The sequence below is a fragment of the Podarcis pityusensis genome (assembly GCF_964106645.2).
Source record: "Podarcis pityusensis genome assembly, chromosome: 7".
NCBI lineage: Eukaryota > Metazoa > Chordata > Lepidosauria > Squamata > Lacertidae > Podarcis > Podarcis pityusensis.
Window position 1 is genome coordinate 31,613,992 of NC_138031.1, and position 17,512 is coordinate 31,631,503.

General features: G+C 37.7%; 1 long non-coding RNA gene across 2 annotated transcripts in view; it reads left to right on the top strand.

The window, feature by feature from the left end:
* LOC308481369 overlaps window positions 1-12,554 on the top strand; it is a 37,250-nt gene extending 24,696 nt beyond the window's left edge. Inside the window, exons 2-3 of one of the 2 annotated variants that reach the window (XR_013988590.1) lie at window positions 9,452-11,171; window positions 11,879-12,554. This is a non-coding gene — a long non-coding RNA (uncharacterized lncRNA). Of the gene's footprint in view, window positions 1-9,451; window positions 11,172-11,878 lie in introns of those variants that run through there. The other variant, XR_013988589.1, reaches the window with a different exon arrangement.
* The last annotated feature ends 4,958 nt before the right edge of the window (window positions 12,555-17,512 follow it).

Consider the following 17,512-nt stretch of genomic DNA (forward strand, 5'->3'; position numbering starts at 1 on the left):
GTAAGCTATTAAATGTAGCATCGATTTTTTCAAAATGTTACACATATTATAACAATATTTAATTTGATTGCATAAGGGGCAATTATTTATATATGAACTGTGGTGGTAGTATTCTGACAAATACCATTATTATTGCAATACTATTTTGATAAAAAATAGAGGGGAGGATAAGCTGGAAACAAACCCACACTTAAAATAATATAGATTGCTTTGGGACACAAAAGGAAATATGTTCATCTGCAACCCTTGTCCTTATAATAGAGCAGATTTGATGCTGCGGTATTTATTTTCATATATAACCTTTACATTTTGTCTGTGCTGAATGAATCTGGGCCTTATTTTCATTTTCATGAAACACTAAGATTTGCCGCTTGGTATAGTATTCCCTCTATAATGCATCTTAGTTTAATTCACTCTTAGTGAAACAACAAGGCTCACTCTGGAGAGCTCCTTACAACATAATTTAGCCGGACCTTTTCTTAGTAAAGGTTTTCTGGTTTTCATTTTCACTTCATATTCTCAAATAAAAGATCCTTTGTTGTCTACCATTTGATTGGACTTAATGAAAAACACTCCATTTTAACCTAACAGTATTTCCCTTTGAATTTATTATATTTAAGGACACTGTCAAAAATCAAGCATTTAATCTCAGGTTTTTATACTTAAAATTATATTACTATCATATGGCTCAGCAAGGTGATGTAAAAAGGGCACCGAGGAGATTTAAACCAAAAGTCGAGTAAAAAAAACCAAAACAAAACCTCACCTCATTTTAATATGAAACTAAATACTATGGCTAATGTGCAGATTGGGTATGGTAGTTGACTTTAAAGACTAACATGTGACAGGGTGCCAACAGCTGAATTGTGCAGTATTGACTAAACGAGGTTCACTGATTTGTATTGAGGCTAATATCTTCTTTAAACAATTCCGTGTAAATTGTGCGTATAAAGTCATTGGAAGCTGTTTCTCAGGACAGCATCTCCGGCTTGGTACCTGCTGGAGTGAGGAAGATAATCAATAGAGAGAAATAGAGCTGAGCATGAGACTAGGAAGCTTCAGAGCAGTTAGTGCTGATAAAAGTAGATGATGTCAATATTTGGGAATAACACAACTCTAGGATAACAGACAAAAGAGAAGTGCATATGTTGGAGAGTGTTCAAACAGGGGCAGAATTAATGCATAAGTGGCAGCTGTTGCCCCAGGCTGCAAAAGACATTATTTATTCCAGGTATTGTTAAATTCCTGCCGAAACACCAAGGCTCAGGATAGTATATTAAAAATTCTATCTCCACCAATAAGGAAGCAGGATGGAGCTTTTGTGTGTGTGTGTATATATATGTTTAGACTCTGCCTAAGCTATGAACCAGTTGCCAAAGTCAAAGCATCTCAAGATCTGAGTCTTGAACTAATAAAACAAAGAATCCCAGAAAACTGTTTTGTGAAATAAAAGTCCCCAGTTAATTTTCTTTTGGGGAAATGAACGTTTTCAAACTTGGTAGACACAAGGCAGAAGTTGACTCTATACCTTTCAGTGTTGATCCTTGGCTCTTGGCCCTTACCATTTTTTCATGTAAATATTATTTCAAACAGACAAAATGGATTCTCCTGCAGAATCATAACACCATGAATTCTTTTAACCCTGGTCTCCTCGTTGGTACTGAAGTAATGGTATATTTCTACTAATTTAATAGTGGAAATCAGTTTTCCTCTTGCTGTCAGGTGATGAATTTTTGTTCTTCTGTGCTGATCTTTCTGTTGATGTATTATGACATAGTCTGTCAACATGAACAGATATGTGAAGGGGAGATTGGATGACTGAGACAACCTGAATAAGGCAGCACTTGAATTTTAAACGTGGATATCATGTTAGGATACAGAAAGTAGGAATGTACGCAGTAAAGAATGCTATTATTTTGATGTAATTTAGGCAAAAGCAAAACAGGTGGGCTATGACACGCTTCTAAAAGCAGAATGGATGAGGTAATCCCGAACCACAGGCATAAAAAGCTCTCCAATCTAAGTTAATAGCTACTTAAAATCAGGATTTGTGAAACACATCCATGTACAGAGAAATTTTAGTCATGCATATATGATGATGGTTAAGCATAGCTATTTACAAACAAATAATTTTATAATGTGAATCATTCTGTTGTCACATATGGTTTTATTATTTGGTGTTAGATCTGGATTACATCAAGTAGGTGATTACTGTGTCAGCTAGAAAGGTCAAGTTCCATACCTTTTATTTTGAGCCACCATTAAGCCTTTTTATAAAGACACATGTGCCTGTACTCTGTCTGTGTATGCTTGTGTACGTGCATGATCTCTCCCCAACCCCCCTTGACAACACACACACACACACACACACACACACACACTTACTTTCATTTCAGGTTAACCTGTCCTATACAGGGAGGCTGCATGAATAAAAAAGACAGTATCTCAACAGCTCCTATTTTTGTAAGATGTACAATATGTGTTCTGAAAACAGTAATTATTTTTATTATGAATACCACTAAAAATGGAATGAAACATCAAACACTAAACCTAAAAGCATTCAAGAGAAAACAGTATTTGCACTGAAAAGCCATAAAACCTTTATAATCTTTCACAAATACAATTTTGTTCAGGTTACTGAAGGTTTTTTCTCTTTCTTTCTTTTCCACGTATACCAACTTTTCTTCTTAAATTACTGGGAAGTAAAAGATCCTTTCTTCCTGCACATCTGTAAAGAAGGCTTCATTTTAAATAAAGTCTGTATCTTTATTTGTAAGACAAAGTTAAACATTTTTTTAAGACCTACCCTTCAACTAATTTGTTAATCTTGTGCTACTTTTAGCATTTGTCACACATATAGACCAGGAAATTGGCTCCATCTCATTCTAGTTCTGTGTTGAATTAAAAACCTCTACTGAAAAGAAGAGCATGATGTGAAGAAAGAATAAATTTAGGCCTTTCTTTAGTAATGCACATATATTTCCATACATTTCACATCCTAAGGGAGCCCACAAATGCATTCAATAAATACAAAACTATAAACTATACATCCAAGAGAAGTGATTCCTCATATTCAAAATTCTTTATATGGGCACAGCTTTGAACAGATTAAAACTCGAAGAGAATCTACAGGAATATTTGGAAAGACGCAAAGCCCTATATCTTAGGGTTACCCGTTTATAGGTATATGAAAGTGCTAGATGGCTTGGATCAAAAGAAATTAATGGGTGGAACCTTAAAACTGACAAAATGCTACTTATGTCTTGTCCAACTAGTCCTACCTTAAATATCCAGGGAAGGGGGGTGGACCATATAGATAACCATTTATGTGGAAGGTTGGCTATTTTCACCATCTATATTAAGGTCAGCAAAAGAGCAGTTTATGGGTAAAGGGCAATAATAAAGAGCTAGACTTTAAACATGATTAGTTGATGTCTATTAAAGTTCTGTTACAATGAAATATATACCTCAGGTGAAGAAAATTACCCACTTCTCCTAGGATGATAGTCTTGCTGGATGTGTATTTAACCATATTCAGAATATTTGTGATTTTTGACTTCATTCTGCGAAAACAGTGCAATGCAATAGATTTATGAGCATTTGATGGAAACAAGGGTAGGAAAGATTATGGCATACTTGTTTAGAAAAACTGAATGGAAGATTTTTGATTTACACTGACATATATCTAGATGGAACTATAGTTTGCAAATTGCCTAGAGCACCCATCTTTTATTAAGTGTTTGATGGGTGGAGAAATATATATATGTATATTCTAAAACATTCTAGGAATGCCAATGTTGCATATGCAGCTGTGATTATTTTTTTTTAAACAATTTTCTAAATTCCCCCTTCATCACTAGGTTTCCATTGTGCAGTCCTATTTTTAATGCATTTTCCAGTGAACAAATTCTGCAGTTTGAATAATGTTGGAGATAAATGTTTACTGCATTCACAATAAAAATTCCGTTTAGGTACTTTCTCCTTTGATCAGACTCACTGACACTTTATCGTATATTCTTCCAGTACAGGCTAACAAAAGAAAGATTAAATAGCCTTGGACGCAATCTGATGCACAGTGTTCCCATTCCAGACCCACTGAAAAGATTCTGTGCAACTACCATGGGCAAGAACTTATTAATGCTTTTGCACAATATGCATGCAAGAACTTCATGCTGAAGTTCTTTCATTCCCCTTGAAGACTTTTAGTTTGTATGCTATCTGCTAAAGTCTCTAAATATCTGGTAAACACACACACACACATTCATACTACCTTAAGTAGAACTGTTACACCTAACTCTCCCCAGGAATGATGCAAGACATGCAGCTGAAGGATAACTCCTGACAAGTTTTGGGAGGATGCTAAACTAAATTTTTTACATCTGTCTCAAGCAAGGCCAATCTTTATTCTCCCTTTACACATAACTGGCCAAATAATACAATCCTTTAAACTACTGCAGAAAGAATTTAGGGTTGTGGTAAGTCAGTGCAATGAAACAATCAGAGTGCTTTCCAGTGTACTGGTATTGTTGTGCCAGCAACAGCAGCTATCACAAGTTTATCACAGGTGCAGCATGCAAAAGTGATGTATAGGCAGCACACATCTAGATAGAGATATTAGTTTGATGAGACTTAGGAACTTAGGAAGACTGATGTGGTGGTATTCTGAAGACATTTTGGCTAGTTTGCTATCAGCGATGTTGATGGAGTGCAGTGCTCTTAAAAGGTAGCTGTATTCTTTTATAATGGGACATAGCAATGGTGATACTCAAAGGACCTTTAGAAGTATGCCTATATATGACATCAGGATGGCATATTGTTTTTAGAATTTGCAGTTGTAAACTACAAATTATAGAAGGTGTATTTCGTTAGGGCACATGGCAGGTAACAGCAAAGCAAAGAATGTCACTCAAGAAAGTTATGCTTTCAGGTATCTAATTAGCATCAGATGATACTAGGTATTTTAATGTCAGCACCTGTTATACTCTGTTTTATTTTCATAGATTTGTGATTAAAATGTTTTACAGATACCCTGCAGATGTTTCTATGTGTCTGTATATCGATACTTAGTCTAACTCAAGGCGATACAAATTGTTAAGCGACAAAAGGGACAATTGGTTGCTGAGAAAAATCATCAGACTGTAATTCAAAAACCAGATGAGGTAGAGTACTTGGATTAAATCAGATGTGCAGCCCTATTTCATCCTAAATGTGTTTATTTAGAAGCAACAGCACATAACCATCCATGTTTACTCAAAAATAAGTCTGACTGAGTTTAATGGGTCTTCCCTCTAAGTAAGGATTATAGTGTTACTTCTGAATCCAGTGGGTCTTTACTTCTCATAAACTATGCCAAGAATCATATTTATTATGCAGATCATATTATGCAGATCATATTTATTTACTAGAATGTTATGTTCAACTAAAATTGATTTGAATTACTTCCAAGTAAATGTGTTTATCAATTGCTTCTGAAATCAGGTCCTCTAATTTTACAGATCTAGTAGGCTATGCTGCACAACTATGATCCTATCACAGTTTATTCCAGAGTAATCCTAGATAGGTATAACAACTGTGGAAGAGGCGAGATTTAAGATTGTATACTGTCCAGCCCAATCCCAAACATATTTACTCAAAGGTAAGTGCACTGAGCTCAATGGGGCTTACTTCCCAAGTATGCACAGAATAACTCCTTTGTGGGCAATATACTTAGGAAGTAAGCCCCATGGAAGACACACATCTTGTGTGTTTTCCCTTTTGAAAATAATGGTTTGACATTATAAATATATGGTGAATTTGTTCTTCTATCTTCCTGTATTGCAGGGTTTTCATCTACTTTATTTATGAGTTACAGAGATCTTTTTTTTAAGTAATAGTCATCTGCATATGTTATGGCAAGAAACTCACATGGGTCTTTCCTAAATTATAAGCTTGACAGGGCATGGCAAAGAGTGTCATTCTAAAGGTTTGGAGAGTGCTTCACGCACTATAGGTGCCATCAGCTGTTTTTTTTAATAACTCTAATAAATAATTGGTGGTTGTTAGCGATAAGCAACTATCATTAGCATGACTTTTCTAGCAAGCCAACAAGCAATTAATCTCAACATCAGTCCTTCACATTCTCTAAACCAAATCACAGTCTCTTAAAACAGCTGGTATCTTCTGTTGTAGTAATACTTCCATTTGGGATGATTCTGCCTTTTCTCCAGTTCAAATGGCACTAATGTTTAAATGACCAAAAAAAGGTAAATAATTTCTCTGGTTTGGTGGTAAGTTAGGAGCCACCTGACTCAAGCCTCTGAAACTGCAGGCACATAAAACAAATGTGGGGGTGGGGGTGGGAAATGAAACCAGAATCAACCCAATTGATGACCGAATATTTAACAAACTAAAATGAAAGTTGTGTTGTTGCTTAGCTACACAAACACAGAGCATGAGATTGTGATTCTGTCAGAACATTGCACCCGTCTTGCACAGGCCAGCAAAAGGACAGTTACAACGAAACAAACTCAAAAACAAAAGCCCCCAAAGGGGCAAGGATCATTTATTGTAAAACTGTCTAGCACCTGAACCTAAATACAACATGAAACCTACCGGTAAGTGAGAGAGACAGTGTAGTGTAGTGCTTAGAGTCTTTGTCTCATGGTTCTACCACTTCTCAGTTGGGAATTTTGCTGGGTAACATTGAGCCAGTCATCCTCTCTCAGCCTAACCAGCCTCACAAGGGTTTTGTGAGACTAAAATGTGTTGAAAGAAAGAACCATACAAGCTACCCTGAGCTCCATGGAGGAAGGGTGGTATAAGACAACAAAAAAACAAACAAACAAACAGACAGACAAACAGACAAACCAATAAGATGAACTGGTTTTACACAAACACCTTCAGGAGTGTGCCCCAATTTTAATAAAAAAAAATCATATCTGAAGCACTAAACAAAAATCCTGGATTGCTTAGAACTATTGGGATTTACGGCCAATCACAATATGCAGCCTCGGAGGAGTGATTTGCTAACAAGAACTACATATTATTTTTCAAGAGAACAACTTTAATGTTAGAAGTCTGCCATGCCCCCATACTCTAAGAAGGCCACTCTCTTTCTGGAACAAAACCATCAGGAGAATCATTATTCCAATTAATAGCCTGATCTGATTCTTTGCTAAGCATACGGCTGCCTGTATCCTAGCTCCTCAGCAGTTGCTTAGGGACATCCCAGTCCATTGTTCTTCTACAATCTTTCATCCCATTCTCTACTTCATCCAGCAGCATCAGGCAAAAGCCCATAAGCAGCATAATCTTCATTGCCCAAGGTTCTTTTGGCACATAGGACCAGCAGGCAGTGGTGGAAGTTAGTTAACTTTAGACTCCGGACTGAACAATTAATCAGTCGGTCACTTTTTACATGTGTGTCCAGGCAATTTGCAAACATTTAATAAAAACAGTGAAATGGGATGAAAAACAATACAAAAAGAATTACCTAAGGTAGACACCTTTTCATCCACCTGGAAAGGCTTGTTGAAACAAAGTTGTATTTAATTATTTCTGGAAAGTACAGATCATGGCCATCTGTTGTAGTTCAACAAGAATGGTGGGCCACAGATCAATGAAAGTTCGGCTCTGAGCTACTGTGGAACTTTATAGTCATTGCCAGGTTTGCTGCGGATGCTGGTGATGTGTTTATTTTGTTGTGAACTACCCTGGAATCTTTGATGAAGGTGGTATAGATATGTTTTAAGTAAAACAAAATAAATGTGCATTACTTTGCTTACTTCCAAATGATGTAAGCCATCCCTGCTACGTTTGCCGTTCCTCTTGCTGATTTTGCTGAGTGAGGACCCGGACCTCTGCCCCCAAATTTCTGCCCCAATGATGTCAATGCCATTAACAGCCATTATGGTGACATCTCCATAAGAAGTGTTGCTTGATTTGGAGGGAAAAGTCACTGGGAAAGAGGAGCAGCAGGACAGAGCTCTTAGCAGTAAGGCAGAACGAGAACAGAGAAAGCAAACTCTATGCATTTATCGAAAATATTTGTATCCCACCTTAAAGTTTATTATAACATTATTAGTGAAAATGAAAACCATGAATTTCACTTAGAAATTTTTCATTGTCCTTCAGTAAAATAGGGAAATGTTGACTGCAATCCTATACATTTATTCTCAAAAGTTAGTTGCATTGAGTTCCACTTAGGAACTCATGGCAAGAATGCATGGGAGTGCAGCCTTAATCTTTCTCACTAACAAATGCAGGTTCCAGTGTTCATAAATTAAAATATAAATATGAATTTCCATTTTCAATAACATCCTTGCAAAAACTTAGTACAGAGACCCATTAGATTCACACCGTGAGCATAACAGGTAAATATTTACGCTTATAGAGGTTCTGGCATCTGTTGTCATTGGTGCATCCAAGAGCATCATAGCCATGTTCGACAGCCTGAGTAGCAAACATGGAGCTGTTCAGATGTTGCTAGACTACAATTCCCACCATTCCTGACCATTAGCTGTGCTGGCTGGGACTGATGGGAGTTGGAGTTTAACAACATCTGGAAGAACACACATTGCCTACTGCTGATGACTGAGGGAATGGATTCACAGCACAACACCTTCTCCCAGGTCTGTGTAACTTATGCCAACTAAATAGTTTGGAAAGGACAGTAATATAGGGTTTTAAGGCCTTTAAAAGTTGGGTGCGGAAGCAATGCATAGCCTTTGGTATCACAGCAGCTACAATGAGGTATATGATTGATGTGTATAGCACATCTAGTAATTCATGTTTACAGTCTATGTCTGGGATTCTGAGACAGAACATTCAAACACAAGGGAGAACTGCATGCAGCCAGAGCTTCATTTTACTTTGACTTTCTCATATTGGAAGTAGGAAGCTACTTTTTAAGCTGCTCATTGGGTTTCCTCAACAGGCAGAACTGCAGAGGTGTAAACACAAAGAAAGCTCGAACTGTAGACCTTGTTATGTTCTATGCACCCTTGTCCCTTCTATGTATTCAAGAGAGTGTGAAGACATTATCTCTTGCATTTATCTTAAATTCAATTCATCTTAGTTGTTCTTAAACCTAGCGGTTTTTTTAAATACAGAAAAAACAAATTGATGCTACATTAGTAAATCAGATTATTATTACTTTTAGGGCTTCCCCTATTCAGGACAGTTTAGTATGAAGTAAAAATATCAATGGCCAACAGTGTGACATAAAGAGGGCCACCTGATTAATGCAACTAAACGAAGCAACAGATGGCAATGATAATACCTTGTTTTTTGTGACACCAATGAAATATATCTGTGAGACCACTTTGGAGCAGTATGTTTAGGGAAAAAAATGTGAATTTTTCTCTCTTTACACTACCAAAACAACATCTGAAGATTGCTTCTGAACTGATGTTTCTCCTGTTATTTGTGCATTGGTTTGTAACTGCACTGTGTTTTTCTTTTCTCTATACAGGTATTAGAGAAGCATGGAGCGGCCAGAAAAATGTCCACAGCTCAAATATGGAGAAGTCTTATTGACAGCAGCTTGGAAACATTTTGGGACGTATTGCAACAACTCCCACCCCCCAGCAGTGACTTAAGCTGCAAAACTACTAAAAGAAATTGTAATGGAAAACCATGAGGAGATATCAGGCACTGAAACAAATGTGAAATAAAGAAGAACTGCTGTTATCTAAAACTTTTTGTTAGTTGATTTGATAATGTGTGCTTCTTGTAAAACCAAGCTAATATAATTCCATGTGCTACTTTTTGTTTTATGCTGCCATGATCTGCTTGTGAGCTTCCTCATAGCTATTTGCTCATAAGGACATTGCACATTTCCTCACATGTAGCACCACTGAACTCAATAGAATTTACTTCTGAGTAGACATGTAGAGGACCACACTTTTAGCCATCTTAGAGACTAGGTGCAGAAAGGCAGGACACATTTGATTAATAAAATAAAAAAAGCTTTCACTAGCTTTGACCTACAGGTATATATATCTCTATATCTCCATCACTTAGATAATGGGAGACTAGGAACGTGTAATGATACCTTCTCTGGCTGCAGAACACTACTGGCATTGCTTTAAATGACTCTCTTTGCTTGTGCATTTACTCAGATTATGATAGGGCAGTTCATTGTGGGAACATAATACAAACTAGAACATAAAATTGTACCATTCTAAAGTGGAAGGAAACCACATAGGTTATGGTAATAAAGACTTTTTTTTTAAAAAAGGAACTTGATGGAATTAGCTTTATGTTGCTTGAACTTTCTGTTATGGGTCAGATTCAGGAAGATAAATGAATCAGTAATGTGGCATAGTAATGTAACTATCTTGATTGTACAAGCAGCAGAGCAAGTGAGACAACACAGTATCTTTACTAGAAATCAGACATTTTACAGATATTTGAAACAGTGAAAGGAAAGTTCTTGGTGTTCCAAACAATAATAACCTTCTTTTAAAAAGATGGTATTACAAGTACCAGCTAATCTTAGACTAGTAGAATGGAGAGTACTTTAAAGCAAAGGGGAGAGAGAGAGAGAGAAAAGTAGAGAATATGCTAATTGAACTGTTTGTCCATGCCTGAGGAATCAGATTACTTCCCCACCCCAGTGCCCTACCAGCCTAACAGAAGGTAGCAAAACAAGTTGTAACAAAAACACTTTTAAGCAAGGAAACAGAGAAAGAAGTGTAAGATCAGCCAGGCTCCTAATACACACAGTTATTTTTGCATGCTCTCCTCTTGAGTAAAAGGGCTTAACCTGGACTTACACTATCAGTTCCAAAGGACCAGAAGCATTTGGAGAGCAATGGAAGAGTTGGTCATGTGGATCAGCATCTGTACAATAAGCAAGCCCTTGGGTGCATATGCATCTTCTTCTGCCTTGTTCCAGTTAAGGGAAGAGCCTGTAACCTAGACTCACACAATCAACTCCCAGCTGTCAGAAGATCAGTGTATGGGCTATTCCTGTGAGTTGCATCTGTTGTCTAATTTTGTCTTTGTTGTCCCCTTTCTTCCTAGGATTCATCCACTTCCAAACAGTGGACTAGGAAACCCGGGACTTCTTAGAAATACAGCTTGCCTACCACTACTGAACTTCCTCCATGCCATGCAGTCATGAAGAGCTATTAGATGTGTTCCAAAGTATACTTTCAGGTTGTGTGGGGCAAGGCTCAGTGCTGCAGGTCAGTGAAGGAGCCCATCTTTTGCCTGCAAAAGGTCCTAAGTTAAGTCTATGGCATCTCCAAGTATGGTTAGGCAAGTCTCCTGATTGAAAACCTGATGAGCCATTGCCCGTTAGACTAGACAGCGCTGAACCACATGGACCAATCTCTAACTCAGTATAAGACAGCTGCCTATGTTCCAAACTGGGAAGCTCATTAGGTCTGTGACTATGTGAATAAGATTCAGAAGCAAGTTCCAGGATTCTGTTGATAGCATTCAAGTAGCCTCATCATGGAACTATAAACACAATTTCACTCTGTTTTTGAAAGAGACAGCTCACTAACTGGATTTGACTTAAGATTCACAAGTACCTCAAATCCCCCCAAATCTCCTTCCTTACAACTCCTGGCCCAGCTATTGTCTTCTTGCAACATTCCATGCCATAGAGATTACATTTGACTTCACAGTTGTGCTGCAATCCACAAATGCTGTATTATTGCCGTCCACACCACAATTTTTATCACACGCCTATTCCCCACTGGATATTGTGTAGCTACCTGGAGTGTAATTTAATTGTGACTTTAGGTTAAGTAATTTACTCCAAGGCTCTCTCCCAGAGTGTGACAGAATGGAGAGCTAGCTGACAACATATCTCTGTATGCAAAGGTTTTTATATAAAAGTGAGCACCAAAGAATATCATGGTCTAATTCTGCTTCTCTTATGCAGGTGTGAAGTTTCATTGGCCAAACCAAGACTAGCTGAGTAAGAATGCTTTTAAGATGATTTGATCTTTGGAGATATACTATAGAACATGTTGGAAGTGGGCAATGAAAAATAATGCTCACATCTCATGCAATTTAAAAGGAAAATTCACTCCCCCTGCCCCCTCCAGACTTAAGTCCTGGTTTTTCAAACATAATGAATATCCAATAGCACATAATGTATTTAACATGTTCTATTAACATCTGGAATGTTGGACTGTTAGTAATAAAAGAAACATCATTTTTTGTTTTCTGCTAACAATAGATCCAATCCATCCAAAGTTAAGACCTTCTTTAAAATTTCATCAGGGTAAAGTTAATCAAATAATTAATTTAAGAGACTCAGCCCTTTTTTCACTAGATTATGATTGGATGCTGGAGATACGCAGAGCTGGAACCTACTGCATGCAAACATTTGTGCTTCCTTTGAACTATGGCCCTGCTTTTTAGCACCAGCAACCTGATAGTCAAGGAAACAATATGACCACTCTTTAGCCTTATAGTTGTGCAAGTGTGGACAAAATGTACATATGGATATAAAATGTCACAATATCCATACAATGCATGTCTTCTACATGTGATATTGACTGCAAAGCCATTCTCTGGGGGTCTGGTTTTCCAAATCCTGTCACCAGGATTTTCTTTAAATTTAAATTCAAAGACTAGAGTGGTGGAAGTGAAGGGTGCAAGGCTCTACACTATAGGACACAGTACAAGTGGCAGCAGGGAGGGGGAGTCTGGAAGAAAGCAGAGAACAATGTAAATGGTATACCTAGGCTGTAGCGGCTAGAAGCTTAAAAGTACTATTTCTAGTTTCTGGATAGCTAACCTTTTCACATTAGCTATCCAACTGTTCTTCACAAAACATGAGGACTATGAAATCTGGGCTCCAAAAACTGTGTATATCCTCCATCATATACTGTCTGAGATTCTGCGCATTATAAATCTCTGATTGCAATGTATCTCCCAGAATTTACTACCACTAGGCAAGAAGAAGAAGTTCCAGTTGAATATTTCCATTGGAGCTTCACTCAGTAATTTGACAATATACAAAGCAAGTCAAAGACCTCAAACCCGTGATAGGTTTGGATAGATCTTGAATAAATATATAGTACAACCTCCTGAAGAACAAAAGAAAGAAGCCAGTCTGTACCATTTCTTTATCCTAAAAGTAATGATTACATTTTTAAAACATATACACACAGACATATATAATATGTATGTAACCTTAGTTCCTGCTACATCTCCCTCTTTGATGTACTCTTAGTGGCTCTCAAATGGTGATTCCCCCACCCCATTCCCCTCATCAACTGCTCCCACTGCTGTTCAGGCTGCATCCAATTTTTTATCTCATGAGTTCAACATGTGTATAGTTTGCAAGGCAGCATAAGAGTTTCTTTCTGTTTTGCATTAGTCCAGCTGGGATATTAATTCGTACAGACAATTTTATGTGAATGAATAATGCCAACGCATTTTCCATAGTTATCCTATATGCATGGCGTAAGAGCATATGGTCTTGCATGTAACTGAAGAAATGGCCATCAAACTGCAGCTGTATGTAACATTTTGGGCTTGGCATGTATGAGACTTTTCTATTCTGCTACTCTCGTGAGCTTAGAATTACAGAACTATTTCAGATAATTCAGATCTACCATTAATGTCTATCTGCGTAGACTACTTTCTTTAGTTTTATGAAAGCCATAGGCTCAATGCTACTTCCAGAATTAGGGGCTGTCTGAATATAAATGTTAAAATTGTTCTAGAATACACAACACTCTTATGGACCCTGAACTACATATAGGTCACATCCACACTACACATTTTAAGCACTATGCTAGCTTTTTAACTGTCATGGCTTCTCCTAAAGAATCTGAGAGCTTTCATTTGTTTAAGGGGTGCAAAGAGTTGTTAGAGCACCCCTGTTCCTCTCACAGACCTATGATACCCAGAGTTCCCAGAGAAGAGGGACTGATTGTTAGACCACTCTGGAAACCATTTATAATCCTGCCTTGCAAACAAGGATTGAACTATGGTTTGCAATCTTGGTTTGTAGTCAGAAGTTAGAGCTGCTGTTTCATGGTTTGGATGAAATGGGAAACTGTAGAGGAAGTGAAAAGGGGGAATGAACGTTCAGGTACCACACCAATAAACCATGATGATCAAATTGAGATTATTAAGAAGAGTCCTGCTGGATCAGACCAAAAGCTCAGCATCCTATTCTCACATTGGCCAACCAGAAGCCTATGGGAAGCCCACATACAGGACCCGGGTAAAACAGCATTCACCACACTTATGTATGAACTGGGCCATTGATTCAGCACATTCACTGCCTTAAATAATACCTGTAAAAATGAGAAATAGAGTTAGATATCATCAGTGTACCAATGGCACTTCAGCTATCCATATGTTCTACCCTGTCTAGAGTCTACACAGTTGGAGGAACATGTAACAGTTGATTGCTATATTCATCAGACAAACACGATGATCATGAGCTGCCCATCATCTAATATCTGGAACAGGAACATCGCTGAAATGCTGGAATCCTTGCTTCTTACTAAACTGTATGCAGTGCAGATATTGTTGCTATCAAATTAGGTTTTTAAAATGTTGAATTCTTTGTCTTTCCCCCAAATGAGGATTCTTTTCTGTGCTGTGCTAGTGGGCATCTTTTGCATGGGAACTGCCATAGAGGCTTTTATTTTTGTGGATACTGTGACAGGATCAATCTTTTTTACTGGAATAAAAAACCCTGCATTTTTAAACACAACAGAGTACTTGGTTCCTCATGCTTCTGCTGTGTGTGTGTGTGTGAGTGTGTGTGTGAAACCTGTTCTTTCAGTAGACTTTCAGGCTAAATAGCATTACTGCAAGCTGTTGCATTAAAAATAACACAAGATGCTAAATAAAGGAAGATGGATATCAAACTACAATCAAGTAGCATTTTGAATCTATCAAAAGGAGAACGAGGTCTTCAGGAGCATGTGAGCATGGAAGGAGGCCACAAGAAGTGAATCCGTTCCAACAAATTATTCTGAAGTAGCAAAAAGGGGCAGTAATAAAACCAAACTTCCAGCCTATAAAAATAGATTCTCGGAAAATTGAACTCATTAGCTGTGCACTAGTAGTAGCTAACTCGTTTTCCTCTGCCATCAAGCTAGTTCAAGGCCAGATATTTTTTTCGACCAATATGAAAAACTAAAAGAGGGGGAAATATAGAATACACATGTGTTGCATGTATGATAACCTAAGGAAAAAGACACAGCTCAGTCATTCTTTTTCTCAATTTGGATCAAAGCTAGTTTGGGAGGGAATGTCTCAAAGCATAGTATTTCATAATAAATGACAAGATGGATACAGGATAGATGTGAACTGTGGTTAATGTTGTGTGTTATCTGCTTCCCAAACCAGCAGTGGAAATGCCCAGAATACTGAGCAGAGCTAGGCTTTTTTGTTGTTGTTTTTTAGAAAAAGAGGTGCCAGAACTCAACATGAACACCTCCCTTGTTCTCTTATAACAGCAATGGCACTCACCTGATGACACCCTTAAACTTTAGTTCCCAGGTTTCTTCAGTGGAAGTCTTGTGCTTTCAAGGCACTTTAAATGATGTGGATGTCACATTGTCAGATTTGGTTGACTAATTGGAACAGAATATGGATGGCAATGTACAAACCAATGTGCATGTCCATTCACATTCTGCCCTATGAGGAGTTATGTGCACAGAAGGCTAGACCAAGGTAGCTGATCCACAGTGCTGGCCTCACAGGCAATACAAATAGAATTGGGCACAACAGTCAATAGCCCAAGTAACGTTCCCTTTCCCACTTCCCTTTAGAATGAAGTCTGTGGCAGGTCCTGTCCACCCTAACTGATGTCATTACACAGCAAAAACTGGTTGGTAATGTGATGCTCTGTTGTTATCATGGTCAGTACGTGATCCCTTGTTGTTTGGGATCATAGTTTGTTTTGTTTTTTAAGGCACCAATGCAGCATCAAATCAAGGAAAGAATAACTATGCTCAGGGATTAAGCGGAAAGTGCATTGCTCTCTTTTGTTCTTCCTCCCAATGGTAGCTCTCACTTTGAAAGCCGAACCTCAAACAGATTTGGTACAGCACTACTGTCAACGGGAACATTTGTGGTTCTGATATCATATCCCCAGCTCTTATTTTCATGCTTCCTTTCTGATGTTGCAACATTGCTTGGAACAGAATGTTTTGCTTTGGACTTAACACACAAAAACCCAAGTAAGCCTTTCTTACGTATTGCTTCAAGATGAGTAACTCTGCAGGAAATGCTAACATTTCTATTTAATTGGACCAAGAGCTACCCTGAGCATAGAATAAATGAATTGATTAAGTGGTTCTCTTATTTCCTTATATTCATTTTACTGTGGAAAAGACTGAGTGTGTATTGAGTTATAGGAAATTCAAAATAGCAGGCCACACTCAAACATTTATTTATTTAAAGCATTTCTTAACTACTCTTCATCAGAATATTTCAAGCTGGTGTACAAAAGTGTGAAAACAATTCACATAATGAATAAATACAATGGATGAAATGCAACGCTGCATTCTTCTCATCATTCAATCTGTGCAAGCCTCTCAGCTTGCCAGATGGAGAGATCCTCCAACCATCCAGCTGGAGACATATTCAGAATGTGTGGGAAGGAAAAGGAGGGTAAGGCTTGCTGCAAAAGCAGGTCTTCCATTGATGGGGCTGCTTAGAGGAATCCTGTTCAATATAATTAAACAAAGTACAACAAACAACATAATAAAAAGGAAGCTAAAAAGTTAAAACAAAAACACAAAAATCCCTGCCTACCAAGATCAAGTAGATCCCTTGCTGGTAGGAACTTCCAGCATTCCATACCATTCCCATTTTCTCCGTATAGGTCCACATTCATTCCAGTTCAGGTATTTATTTACAGTTGGAGATCCTTCACCTGAAAAGAGGTGACGCTCAGGAGGAAAGGTTTACAGGGTTGAAATTATTCGTAAGGTTTATCTTTTTAATCTAACGTACGAGGCTTGTCTACATATTATCACCTTTCTCATGAGCAAAGGCTTATGAAAATCTGATTGTCTTTAGTTTAATTATTTGTCCCTGCCCTCTTTCCCCTTCAGGGCCTTTTAAGCTACATGAAACTAAGCAATAACGTTCAGAGAGCAAAGATGGGGAGAGTGAAAACTAGTGACATTAATTCCCCATGAATTCCAGTGCAGATATACCAATGCAAACCCTATTAAAATTAATAGGAGTCATGTGACTAAACCTCCTTGAGACCTGAACCTCAAAGATCTGTATTTAATTTTTGATTTAAAAGAGAAATGAAAAGTATTATTCTGTGGCAATGATGCCTCATTGGCCTGTCACCTGTGTATTTTTTAGCATAATTCAAAGGTTACTTTGAAGAAAATGATCCGTTTCAAGCACAGAAGCAACTTTTGTATTAGAAGTCAAGGGTCATGAGGATAGTTTAATTAGTATTACAAATCTGAGTAACATTTTCATCTTAATACTAAAACAAGATGTAGTATCTGCAATCTACCCCTTAGCTATAATTTTAGACTTAAACAGCCGCAAGGAATTCAATCAATAA